This window comes from Danio rerio, chromosome 11 (assembly GCF_049306965.1).
Source record: "Danio rerio strain Tuebingen ecotype United States chromosome 11, GRCz12tu, whole genome shotgun sequence".
Taxonomy (NCBI): Eukaryota; Metazoa; Chordata; class Actinopteri; order Cypriniformes; family Danionidae; genus Danio; species Danio rerio.
Genome location: NC_133186.1, coordinates 26,802,858 through 26,815,391, shown reverse-complemented (window position 1 = coordinate 26,815,391; position 12,534 = coordinate 26,802,858). Strand labels below are relative to the sequence as shown.

General features: G+C 35.3%; 1 protein-coding gene across 1 annotated transcript in view; it reads right to left on the bottom strand.

Moving 5' to 3' along the window:
* The window catches only part of inavab (innate immunity activator b), a 45,036-nt gene extending 34,001 nt beyond the window's left edge, over positions 1–11,035 (bottom strand). The window contains exon 1 of the mRNA XM_005169303.6: positions 10,908–11,035. The gene's annotated coding sequence lies outside the window, so the exon portion shown is untranslated. The remainder of the gene's footprint in view (positions 1–10,907) is intronic.
* Between the last annotated feature and the right edge of the window lie 1,499 nt (positions 11,036–12,534).

The window sequence follows — 12,534 nt, the reverse complement described above, 5'->3', positions numbered from 1 at the left end:
CATCAAACTTTCTGAGACACTTATAGCATTGCTATGGGTTGTGTCTTTCATTTCATTCTGACACCAAAAGCTTCCTGCTTTTTGAACACTGGTTTAGTCAGTGTATGTCTTTTTAAATGCAAATGACCTCTTCTCAGAAGGGGCAGCACTTTTACACCTTCACATACAGCATCCAGCAGCCACTATTCTTCTCACATTTGAAAGATTTGCCACTTTGAACATCGAATATATGGTTTTCTGAGCACACATATGGGTAATACGATAAGTTCTCCTACGCATTAACTGTCGGATACACACAAGGTTATGTCAAAACACATAAATTGTCAATGTTGTTTTTTTGTCTGTGAATGTAAACTTATTTATAAATATAAGATTTATCAAACAGCACCTACTGGACATGAAAACAACACACAATCAAATCAACTCAACGAATGCTTTGTTGGGCAGGAATTATTCAAATGTGCGATACTGTGATGTATGATCCCAGACTACAATTGAGACATTTAAGGAGATCAATTGAAAACTCCTTGAACACCTTTAAGTATCAAATACACAGAACTGAAGCCATATTCTGTTGCTGTGTGAATGCTGTCTAGGTTTCCAAAATTACTACTGAAGAGACAAACTACTGTATGACACTAAACAAGCAAGCAAACAAGCCTCCTTTTCAGCTTCATTCTTTTAACTGTACTGTAATGCAAATGCTGTTGTCATGCATATAGTGTCTTCACCGAGGCATTGTATGGACGATCATTCCACACATGCAGACCCAATAGAAAACCAACCCACACACACAGATGTCAAGAGAAACACTTTTCCAAAATACTGTGGGAGACGCTGCACCTGCTGCTCTCATGGATCACTTGCATACATTCAGGATTCTTGTCCTCGCACTGGCTCTCTAAGAATGCCGGTTTACTGCCTATAGGAGCCACCGCGACTGGCAGATGGCACAAAATCATATCATACAAAAAAATGACCAAGGAAACAAGACTGCTGCATGCCGATGTCTGCTTTCACAACTAGTTTGATGAGTAGCTACGCCAAGTAATTGGTTTGCGATCAGATTGGTGAAATATTAGTTATGTGTAATTGTGCTGTTGAAGTTTCACGTCATGCAAGCTTGCATATAATTATTTAAATTTTTATATATTTGCAAAAATAATAAGCATTGCACCTCTACAGTAACATGTAAATTGGACTGCAAAATGAATTTAAAAATGTAGTGTTTATATGAACAGAACTTTAATTAAGCTGAAATTAGATACAATTCATTCTGACAAAAATTTGTCTATTTTTTGTAGCAGTGTGTTTTTTCTAAAATATAAAGACCCAAAAAACCAGTACGGTAGCATTTGGTAATGCTTGGCTCGGTTTGCATTTACACTGCAGTTAATTACCACTTTAAGTGGATGAGACTATCGCTATAGTTGTGATAAAGTGGCTTTAGTCTTTTTTTTGCACTAGTGTCTTAAGGTTTGTATTGTGGCTTATCTTATAGCTTATATATTGTAAACATCATCAATAAAATGTATACCGAATTTGACCTTTTAATATTACTATATTAATAAATTCGGTCAATTTAGCATTTAAAATACTGCAGAAGGTGCTGTGTATAGATCATAAAAGCCAAATTGTCCCATTTGTTTACCTACAGGTTTCTGCAGGTTTCACCAAGTCAAATTTAAGACTTTTTAAAGACCTTTTTAAGACCATAAAGAGTGAAAATTTAGACTTATGTAGGACTAAACACTATGAATTCTTTTAATGGCCAAGTAGAAAAAAAATTTACTTGCTCCATCAAAAAACGAATTCTAATTAGTTATTTCTTTATTTCTTTATTTTATATTTCTTATATATTTTAAATAACCTGTTAAAACAAGTGCTGCTTAAAAAAACTCTTAAAAACGAATGTATACACAACAGACTCTTCTAATATTAGTTATGAATATTGCTTGGCTTTTTGAAATGTATTGTTGGTAATTGGATATGTGTTGGATCTATTGGGTGGCTTATAATAATTTATTATTTTTCCTTCGACTTACTCTCTGATTTATCAGGGGTCGCCCCAGCTGAATGAACTGCCAACTACTCTGGCATATGTTTTACGCAGCGGATATCCTTTAAGCTGCAATCCAATACTGGGAAATGTAGCTTTCAACAAACAAAGAAAAATTGAGACCCATTTTAAAATGATTTAAGACCTACAAGGCAATATTTCAGCAAAGGCTTATTAAAGACCTAAAACTGTGTTTTTAAAATTTCAGAGAGAATACCCTGTTCATATCTTCTTTGTGGGTTATCTAAACATTTGTGGCCTGTAAATATGAAAATGCCTTCTACTATTTGGCTTTGCATAACACCAAACCTGGGCAGGGCACCAAAAAGCTTACTAGATTTAACCACATGACTTTTGTAAGAAGTAATTGAGTTTTAAGGACTGTGTTATTTGTGTCAAAAGAAACCCCAGAGGGACTTTCCAAATATGAGATACTGTAGGTCTTTGCTATTGCTGACACTTCTTGCAGATTCTGAGTCTTGTTTTTATGTAAGCACAAGGGATGATTAAGAAAACAACAAGTTTGACTAGTTCTTGTTTATCTGCTAACTACTCGGATGGCATTAATTTGTTGATTCTAGATTTGTTTTGTTTTTTTAAATCCTCCTGTAGTTTTGTACCATGGTTGCTATAGAGAGAGCTAGTATTTTTGTGTAAGAAAAAAAAAATTCTTGGGTCAAGTCAAAAGTTCATGTGAAGTTATGTAGCGGTGGTAGTTTTGCAAGGGCAGAGATGGGTCAAAAATCTAAACCAACAAACTGATGAAGACAGCTGTGATTGAATATATGCATTGTTTTTTTAGTGCTACATCCAATGGATTTCCATAGGATTAGCTGTCTACAGGGTTAGAGCGATATTGTACAGAGGCTCATAGATTCTCATCTCGCTTCTTCCCGGGGATGTGGGATATGTCGGATTAGCACACATGGGAGGCGGAGAGGGTTTTTATTATTGTGGGGATCTCTCCCATCCTGCGCATTCAGACAGGGAACTCAGGCACGCTGGGAACACCAGTGAACTGTGACCGTCGCATATTAACCTTCACTGAGGACCTGTCCACGCCAGACACATTAAATAATGTTTATGGAGTGAAAAAGTTTATGAGGGGAAATTTTACTCAAATTTTTAATGAAAAAGCATGACATTTCATGACACACTACCATTCTGAAAGATGTTCTCAAAAGAGGTCTGACCAATGTAGCATTTATATTAGTCAAAAATAAAGTAAAAATATTGTGAAGTATTATTACAATTTTACTATTCAAATAATTTATTATGTCTCTTTAATGCCAAGCATATAGTTTAAGCAGTCAGACCAGTCTTTAGTTTCACATGGTCCTTAGGAAATATTTTTAATATGCTAATTTGGTGTAGGGTTGGGCGATGTCGACTAGTTTGGCATTGTCTAATGTGAAAAATTGCAATGGACGATTTCATCATTGTCGTAGGCGGCGGTGAATTAATTATTTATGAATAAATAATTAATAATGAATTAATTATTTGTAGCCTACAGTTTCAACTACCTGATCCGCATGGTCTTGGTTTTACACATAAGCAAATCATAAATAAGTAAAGATAAGATACACACAAATTACCACCTGTCAATCACTTCTTTCCTCGGGACTCTGGCATGAATAGGCAGAGTGATCTGTGTCATTATGATGTCGACAAACTTGGTTGGTAAAAAAGTTGCACAACCAACGGTATCTGAGGTTTTCGCTAAAAGTACAAGTGTGAAAGCAAAAGATTGAAGCAGTGTACTGACACTGTGACAAGTTACACAACAGATTTAAAAGGCAAAAGAGTAGTTACATAGAGACAAGATTAATAATTATTTTAATTAAATATCATGTCTATAGTGAGATGCGATCCAGCGGTACATCCTTGATAGTCTGTCTGACATGCACTGCTCTCTGAAGGTTTTGAGCTCAAAGCACCCGCTGATTGCCTGGAGCTCAGATGTGCGCATAAGCTAGAACGCAAGACAGAGTGTGTATGTGTGCGTGTGGTCACTAGATGTGCGTTTTAAGCAGTATAGTGTGGACAGAGTGCTTTTTAGAAATGCTAGGAGAAATGCCAGTGTGGACGTGGATTGTTTTCTTTTTAAAACGCCATTTTAAAACTATCATACGTACTAAGCCTGGTTTATACTTCTGAGTAAAGTGACCGGCATAACCCACGGTGCATGCAACGCGCGTAGCTGTGCATTTACACTTCTGCGCGCTGTCTCTGTTGATCTGCAATAACACTTCTGAAATGCTAGTTGGCAGTGAGGTGTTAATGTTCCTCTGTGTCGAGTTTCTTCGCTGGTGTTTTGTTTTTTCTGAATGCTTCCTGAATGTACAAGTGGCTCAAACTCGCTCATTTTGAGGCAGGAACCGTCGGACGTTCAACAACTTTAACTATGAGGTACACACAAAACAAAACTTTTCATCTGAAGCTCCTTCACGGAACTCCACACTTCTAAACAATCGCTCCATCGGGCTCGCGCGGCTCTCGGTCCCACCCAGACTCGTCAGCGATACCAAGCCGACCAATCACAGAGCTTGCGCTATGCATCGTTGCGACGTGTAGTTAAATTTTTTGAGAGGTGCACGTCAGTGTAGGCTGGCCGTAGCTTTCGCGCGCGCTTGATGCAGAAGTATTAATCAGCCTTTAGTGTAAAGAGGGCCTGAGTGTGTATTTTTCGTCAGCGGATTGCTGCTGTGATGGGGGCAAGGCGGAGGATCGAGCAAACCCTAATTTGGTGCTGCATAATATATTATATATATATATATATATATATATATATATATTCAACTAAATACATTTATTCTTTAAAAAATTCTATAACAGAAACTGTCACTTATGATAAATTAAAAAAGTATTCAATATTACAATCACATGTAGTATTAATTTCTTTGAAAAAACTTTTAAACAAAGAACTATAGAATTTTTATACAGTCACAATTTACGCACCAATATGTTTCCATTAGTTAATGTATTTACTTACTGAACACATGAACAAACAACAAGCAGTACACAGATTACAGTATTTATTCATCTTTGTTAACATTATTTAATAAAAATAAAAGTCATTCGTTGTAAGTTTGTTTACTGGCAGTTAGGCATGGGCCGGTACAAGATTCTGACGGTATGATAACCTTGGATAAAAATATCAAGGTTTCATGGTATCACGTTATTGTGATTACTACTCTTAAAATTTATTCTTTTTTCTTTATGTCTGGATATAAAATTTTGAAAACCCCTTTGAAAACAATATATATATTTTTTTTAAATATTTTGGAGCAGTAAACATGTCAGGCTATATAATGACAATGAATCATTGACTTTTGCTGTCTTCATTAGTTTCAAAAACACTGATTTCTTTACATTTAACAATGGCATCTTTGGAGATCTTTTCTGCTGCAGATACTGTCATCCTAAAAAAAATGTTCATAAAATAATCATACACATACCTTGGGAACGGTATAACAGAAAATGTTGGCGGTTTTAAAACCTTGATTTTCCCAAACCTTCATATACTTTGAAAATGGTTATCATCCCATGCCTACTCACAGTGCAAAAATTAATGTTAGATAGCACAACATTTCATAGTTCATATCAAATATGTATTAACTAACATTAATTAATGGAACCTTATTGTGTGACCTATCATATACATATTCTAGGGATTATACAGAGACTCATTTTAAAAACCAAAGTATTATTCACACTAATGTTATGCACAGCTTCACACGAACACTGTAAAAAGGGAAATATGCAGCTATTTTTATTTCACATGTCCATTTTACTGCTGTAAGCTAATCTATGCAAGTTAACCCAGTCATAAAAATGATACGTTTGCTCGAGGTAAACAATTTAGATGTTATCCAATATAGCATGCTTCTTATCTGACGAGACATTTTGTATAGTTTATAGTATCAGTGTATATAGGCTAACCTAAACAAAAGTCTGTATACAATTACAATGAAGATACGTGATATGCTGAAAGCATTATGGCGCAATCTCAGGCAACATTCACACTGCAAGCCTTAGTGCTCAACTCCATTTAATTGCTCAAATGTGATTTTTGTTTGGCAGTTCACATCTTTTAAACAAACACAGAGGCTGCTACTACAGTCTGTGTTTATTAGGTTTATTTATTTATAAGCTGATGTGCTGCAGGAACCAGCGAATTGAGAGGAGAAGGAGAGAGGATATTAAATATACATTACTGGCCTTATTGGCCAAAGAACCATATGTGATATCTTTTTTGTCATTGATTACAATTTTCAAAAGTCTTGTAAAAACCATGAGTAATCCTTTCCAATGAGCAAGGACTATGTTTAGCTCGTGTGGTCAATGAAGTACTTAAATTCCACTGATTGACTCACAATTGTCTCTAATCCTCACTAAGTAAACTCATAATGTAAAAATGTTTGGTGTAAATCCCCTCACTGCAAAATGAAGACAAATGTGGTGGAACAAAACTTTAATAGAACTCTTCAGACTGAGCTTGAACTGCATAACATAGCAAAACTTTAATCAAAACAACATTCTTTAAACCATCTAGTGACACTGGAAAAATGTTGCTATCTTTGTGCATGAGGAAACACTATATTCAGCCTTAAAAGAACAGGAAGTCCCTCAAACTAGTGTCTAAATATACGTTCTGTGGGTAATTATTGACTTGTAATTATTCCAAACTAGTATCCATAGTAAGACTCTGCATAATTAAAGCTTTGGCGTGAGACTGAGAAGGAATAAGAATCTTTGAGGCCTGTGAACACCAACACCGCACCCTGGCATTTTGGTGCTTGTGCGGCCATGAGGCACTCTTTCGGGAAATAGAAAAGATGTAAAGTGGAAATTGGTTTCAAATGAGCCGAAGCACAGATGGATTGTCTGATGTGGAGTGATGTGAGTTGTACCACCAGTACTGCAGCGCAGCACGAATCCCTCTGGCTGTAAACCCCAGGAGAACTTTCCCTCTGTATATTCATTACAACTAGGGCAGGACTAGGCAGATGAAACAGACCTCACAGATCCTGGCTTAACTCACTCAGCTACACTGGGGTGGTGCGTCTGCTAGTGGAAAATGTTTGAGGCTAGACTCAACTCACATAAAATGTAATTATTATAATAGGGAAATGATAATTTAATAAAGAAATTTTGTTTTACTTGTTCCTCATTTTTTTTTTAGACAAACAAAATAATGTAATGAAGCAAGAAAGTGATCAAATCACATAAGCCATAAGTCTTTTTAGTGTAAAGTTGTATAAGCTTGTTAAGTGGTGACGTGTTTGTGACGTATGTAATACTGTTTCCGGGTCAATCATTTATTCATTTACTGTTTCAAATCATTCATTTATGATCACGTTTTATTCCTATCACACATTAAAGTTAATTTTATATAAAATCATAGTGTACACAACAATCTCTGGGTTTGCTGCATAACAAATAACAAAATGTTAACAATTTATAAAAAAATAATCACTTTCTGGCCATCGGATTTTATGCATGGACATATATACTGCGATCATGATTTTTGAAAGCCTTAAATCGCTTTGTAAACGTTTATCATTACCATTTTATAAGTCTCCCCATTCAGTTGAATAGAGCGCTTGGACCCGGAAGCCGCTTCGCGTGATGTCACACTTAACAAGCGGATACAAGTTGTATACAATTTTACAACATTGTTGCCATGACAACAACTAACAACATGCCTGCAACCCTAACATGACTGTAAAAATGACAAGTACATGTTTACAGCTTAAATAGTGCTTGTGCTTTGACAGAATGATAATTGACTAATTATAGTATAGTTATGGGGTTTTAAGCATTTACAAGTTTAATTTTAGAAAATTATAAGCCATTCTTTACTGATTAAAAATGTTTTCAAAAACTGGTCCTATTTACTTTGCATCACCGTGACCTTTTTAAATGTTCTTTTACCAAAAAAAGTAAATAATGTTTGTTGTAATTTTTGTTAACATCATGCCAGAAAAAAAAGGAATTTACTGTATAATAACGCGGAACGTCTTAGAATTTGGAAAAACTTAAAGGTGCTGCATGTAAGATTTTCACTCTTCTAAACTGTAAAAATACTATAATATGTTTTCAGATATTTATGAAACATGCAAACTGAACATTCTTGTTTATCTGGTAAACAATGCTGATGTCAGTTATTCTGCTTTAAAAATGTCCATTACGTGCTGCATCATTCTTCATTCTTTTAACCATTCTTTTAACCCACCCAATGTCAGTTTAGCCAATTCAGTACACCGGCCTGCCTTGATGAAAAACAGCATATGTGATTCATTCATTCTGAAAAGCTCATTATTAAATATTAAACCTATATAACATTATTAAATGAACATGCTGAATCACTGATATGTGATGATATGCTTGCACTTACACAGTTCTGAAGTATTTTCAAGATCTGAGGTAAACTCTCTGCTGCTGTTTTCAGTATATGGCTATAAATGTGATGTAAAATGGCATTCAAACTCACACTGTTAGCATTTAACACTGAATAACGCACATGAGGTGTACCTGAGGTGATCATTGTCAGTTTTCTGTTGTTCAGCTGCTAGAAATAAAAGCTATTTCAAATATATAAATTTGAGGTGTTGGTTAGAACAAAAACTCAATTTAATATGGAAAATATTCGTAAGTCTGGCAACCTGCGCTTGCGTTTGTTTTGATGCAGGAATGCAACACCTAGTTCAACCACTGGTTGTCAAACTTACATACTGCGCCTTTAAAGTTCTGTTTGCCCATATTTTATATTCATTTCTATGACAATGTCAAGATAAAGGTTTCATTAAATTTTTTAAAATTGTGTCTGAAAATAAAATATAATTTATATCGCTCCTATTATATACCTGTAAGTTTTTCAATAGATAAAATTGAATTAAATGATAGGATGAATTTCATAAAAATTCAAATAAGAGTCTGGGGGAAAAATCAGACATGCAAAAATGAGAAAATCTAATTTCACAGGGCCTTAATTTAATTTGACATTGTTTTCTGCATGTCCACTTGTCCACAGTAAAATATTACTGTTGACAAATGTGCGTTGAAGTCCTTTTATCTATTACTAAGAGAAACAATATCTGCTTTAATCATTTTATCTTCATCCAAGAGGAACTGCAACGTTTCTTTGAAATCAGTGTGCTGTGGTTACATATGGCTTTAGTCTCTTCCTGTTTAGTCTTTATGTCATTCCACAGAATAGCAGACAGATATTTTACATGTGATTGCATGTGTAAAAGTATTGCAGTGTAGACTATCTGATTCATTTCTCAGGTGTAAAACAGTTGAAATATGTTAAAATTTACCACAGAACAGGAAGCTTGTTGGATTCATTTGTAAATTAGAAAGGAAGTTGATCATAAGCCTCTCATTGACATGTCTAAAGTGACTGTTTTGACTTGTATCACTCAAGCGACCTACATTAACATATTTAGCATTGATAGGAAGACACAGAGATCACTTTTGCTAAAAAATGAGCCAAGATAGTATTCTGAAGAGTTTCAAAACAACCCATTACAACAAACCAACAGATTTAGCCAGTCAAATCTACTAAAATGTTCTGCCACACAAGTGGATGAAATAGAAACATCATTCCAGCGGCTGTCATTGTATTAGGCCACATCCAGAGGTGCTAATGAGAATCTTAAAACTGAGCTGTTGGCAGCAAACAATACACACACGCTGCTTGGCTCCAGTTTGGCCGACCCTGGCTATGAACCAACAAAGCCGCAGATTCCAGGGCTATTCACGTTTCAGTGGTCTACACACCTCCCTCAGATGCCGGCCCACTCAAATCACCCTTGATGCTCTGAGTCACACTGATCACTGGATTCCACAGCATTAGACAAGGAATGCTGTTCCTTTTGTAAGAAGGGCAACTGAATAAAGTAATGAGACTTCCACTTTATTTGATTAAGAGCTCAAGTAGTTGTTTTTGTGCTCTTTTTAAGACAAACTGACATTAGATCATGTGTCTTATACATCAAACCAAACCCCAATTGAGGAAGTTAGTGTTCCCAGCTGAATAAATGAATGGAGTGTAAAATAATATCCACCTTTAGACAATGAAACAATATAAGCATCTGATTCTCACGCTGCAGTTGAATTACCTGCACGTTTTTTTTTCTTCATCAAAGCTTTGTAAGTTCTCTATTTATGCACTTATACTTCCATATAATCAACAATCAAAAGCGATGCTGATGACTAATTTTACTTTGAAAAAATGCTTTCATAAGTGTAACAATATCTTTGTTCCTATTTATTTTACATCATAATGATTTATACTCGATTTTATGGGTTTTAGAGTATAAAGTTAGATTTTCTTAGTCACTAATTTAGATGCAAGAAGGGTAAAAGGGCAAATACAACTTCACTTGCAGGTTTGCCAAATTGGATTCATATTAAACTTCTAAAGCTAATCTTTAACACATTACACACACCAATTATCCCTAAAAAGTTTTTTTTTGCATGGTATACGTAACCATTACTTAACATACTAAACCATTACTTAAAACATGTTAAAAACTATAATGCTTTTAATGTGAAGTCTGGTTTAGTAATTGTTACAAAATCCCAATATTTTTTTAAAATAATTTCAACAGGAGAATTTCGGGTTACTATGTCCAGCTTTATCGCAACTTTTAAAACTACGTAAACTTTAAAATATTATTCGTAATCTAGTTTTAATAATTTAAGAGAGGTTTCAATGGTTGCAAAACTTTTGGCTGCAGTAGCAGTGCTGTAAGTTATACGCTCAATTTTCATCTGGTGCTGTGTATTAGTTCAGGTTATGTATATGTATTATCGATTGAGGAAAATATCACCATACCTTTTGTCGTCATAACAGCAAAACCACTGCAGGGTCGTCAAATCTCCACGCAGCGCATTATCATGGGATATTATTTATCCACGCTTTCTCCAGCGCCGCATTCCAAATTGATGTAAGCGAGACTGAAGAATGGACTATTCTAAGCAACGCGAACTAAAGGGTCTGCTTTACACTTAGATTCTTGCTCATGGCTCCGACAATAGAAGTAAAACATGTAAAAAAAATCAGTGATGTAGCAAAGTCTGCACGACGCTTATGACGACATGTGATATATCATAGATCTATGTTTTACGACAGTACTCCTAGGCAAATCTCCCTATATAACAATGGTACGTCCCTCTCCCCATCAGAAACTTTTTTCCACAGCGCTGACTGAACTAGTGATGGTGGGAAGCTCGACTGCGAGAGTTCATTCTTTTGAACAACTCTTTTCAAAGAGTCGGTTCTACAATGATACAGCAACTACAACATAGTTTAACCATAGCCTGTAAAACCTGCTGCTTGCGTGGCGGTCATATGCTAAAGTTTTTTTTTTTCAGTGAAGATGATGTAATATATTTGATATAAAGAAATGGAGGCGACACGGTGGCGCAGTGCTGTCGCTTCACAGCAAGAAGGTCGCTGGTTCGAGCCAAGGCTGGGTCAGTTGGCATTTCTGTGTGTAGTTTGCATGTTCATCCTGTGTTGACATGGGTTTCCTCCGGATGCTCCGGTTTCCCCCAGTCCAATGCGGTATAGGTGAATTGAATAAGCTAAATTGGCCTAAATATGGCGCGTGTGTGAATGGTGTGAATACAACAGTGTATGGGTGTTTCACAGTGCTGGGTTGTGGCTGGAAGTGCATCCGCTATGTAAAACACATGCTGGATAAGTTGAGGGTTCATTCCACTGTGGCGACCCCTTAAAGTGGAGTAAGCCGAAAAGAAAACGAATGGATGAAAAATTGTATAATGGTTTTTACATGTATTAGATTTAGTGGTAGCCTACCTAGAGGTGTGATAGAGTTATAAGCCATTTATAACCTGCTAACCACATTTTGAGCATGTCAAACTTAAAATCTTAAACTGAGTTTGGTGTCTAATATTCAACTCTTGTCACAATTCATTGTTGTGAAAAATGTTGTGAAAAATGCTTATACTATTTTCAAATTTAAATATTTTAACATTTTTCTCACAATTTGCTCTAAAACTAGTACTCTATGCTTGACTTAAATCCTTAAACGAGTACAAAATCAATGACATTCCCTGAAAAAGTGGTGTTTTATATTTAAGTCAAGAGTCTAAAAAATAAATAATAAACATATTTATTATGAAAATATTTTTAATTAAATAAATAGGTTAAATAAAACTCTCTAAGAATTTTGGGCGCAGTGCCTGGCAAACGTTTGCCATGTGAAATTAGTTTTCCAGTCTAGTTTGACATTTCTAAAAAAAGTAGCCTATTTTTTATTTCCTTTTCCACCCGAAAATGTTTGAATCAAGTTATCTTTTTGTGTGTGTGTGTGTTCTGAAAACACTGAATGCATCATCAATTCTAAAAAACTAAAAATGACCAATCCTTATAAACTAATTTAATAGTCAGGTGCTGAGGGAGTCCATTTAGTGAATCGGCTCAAATGATTTGGTCA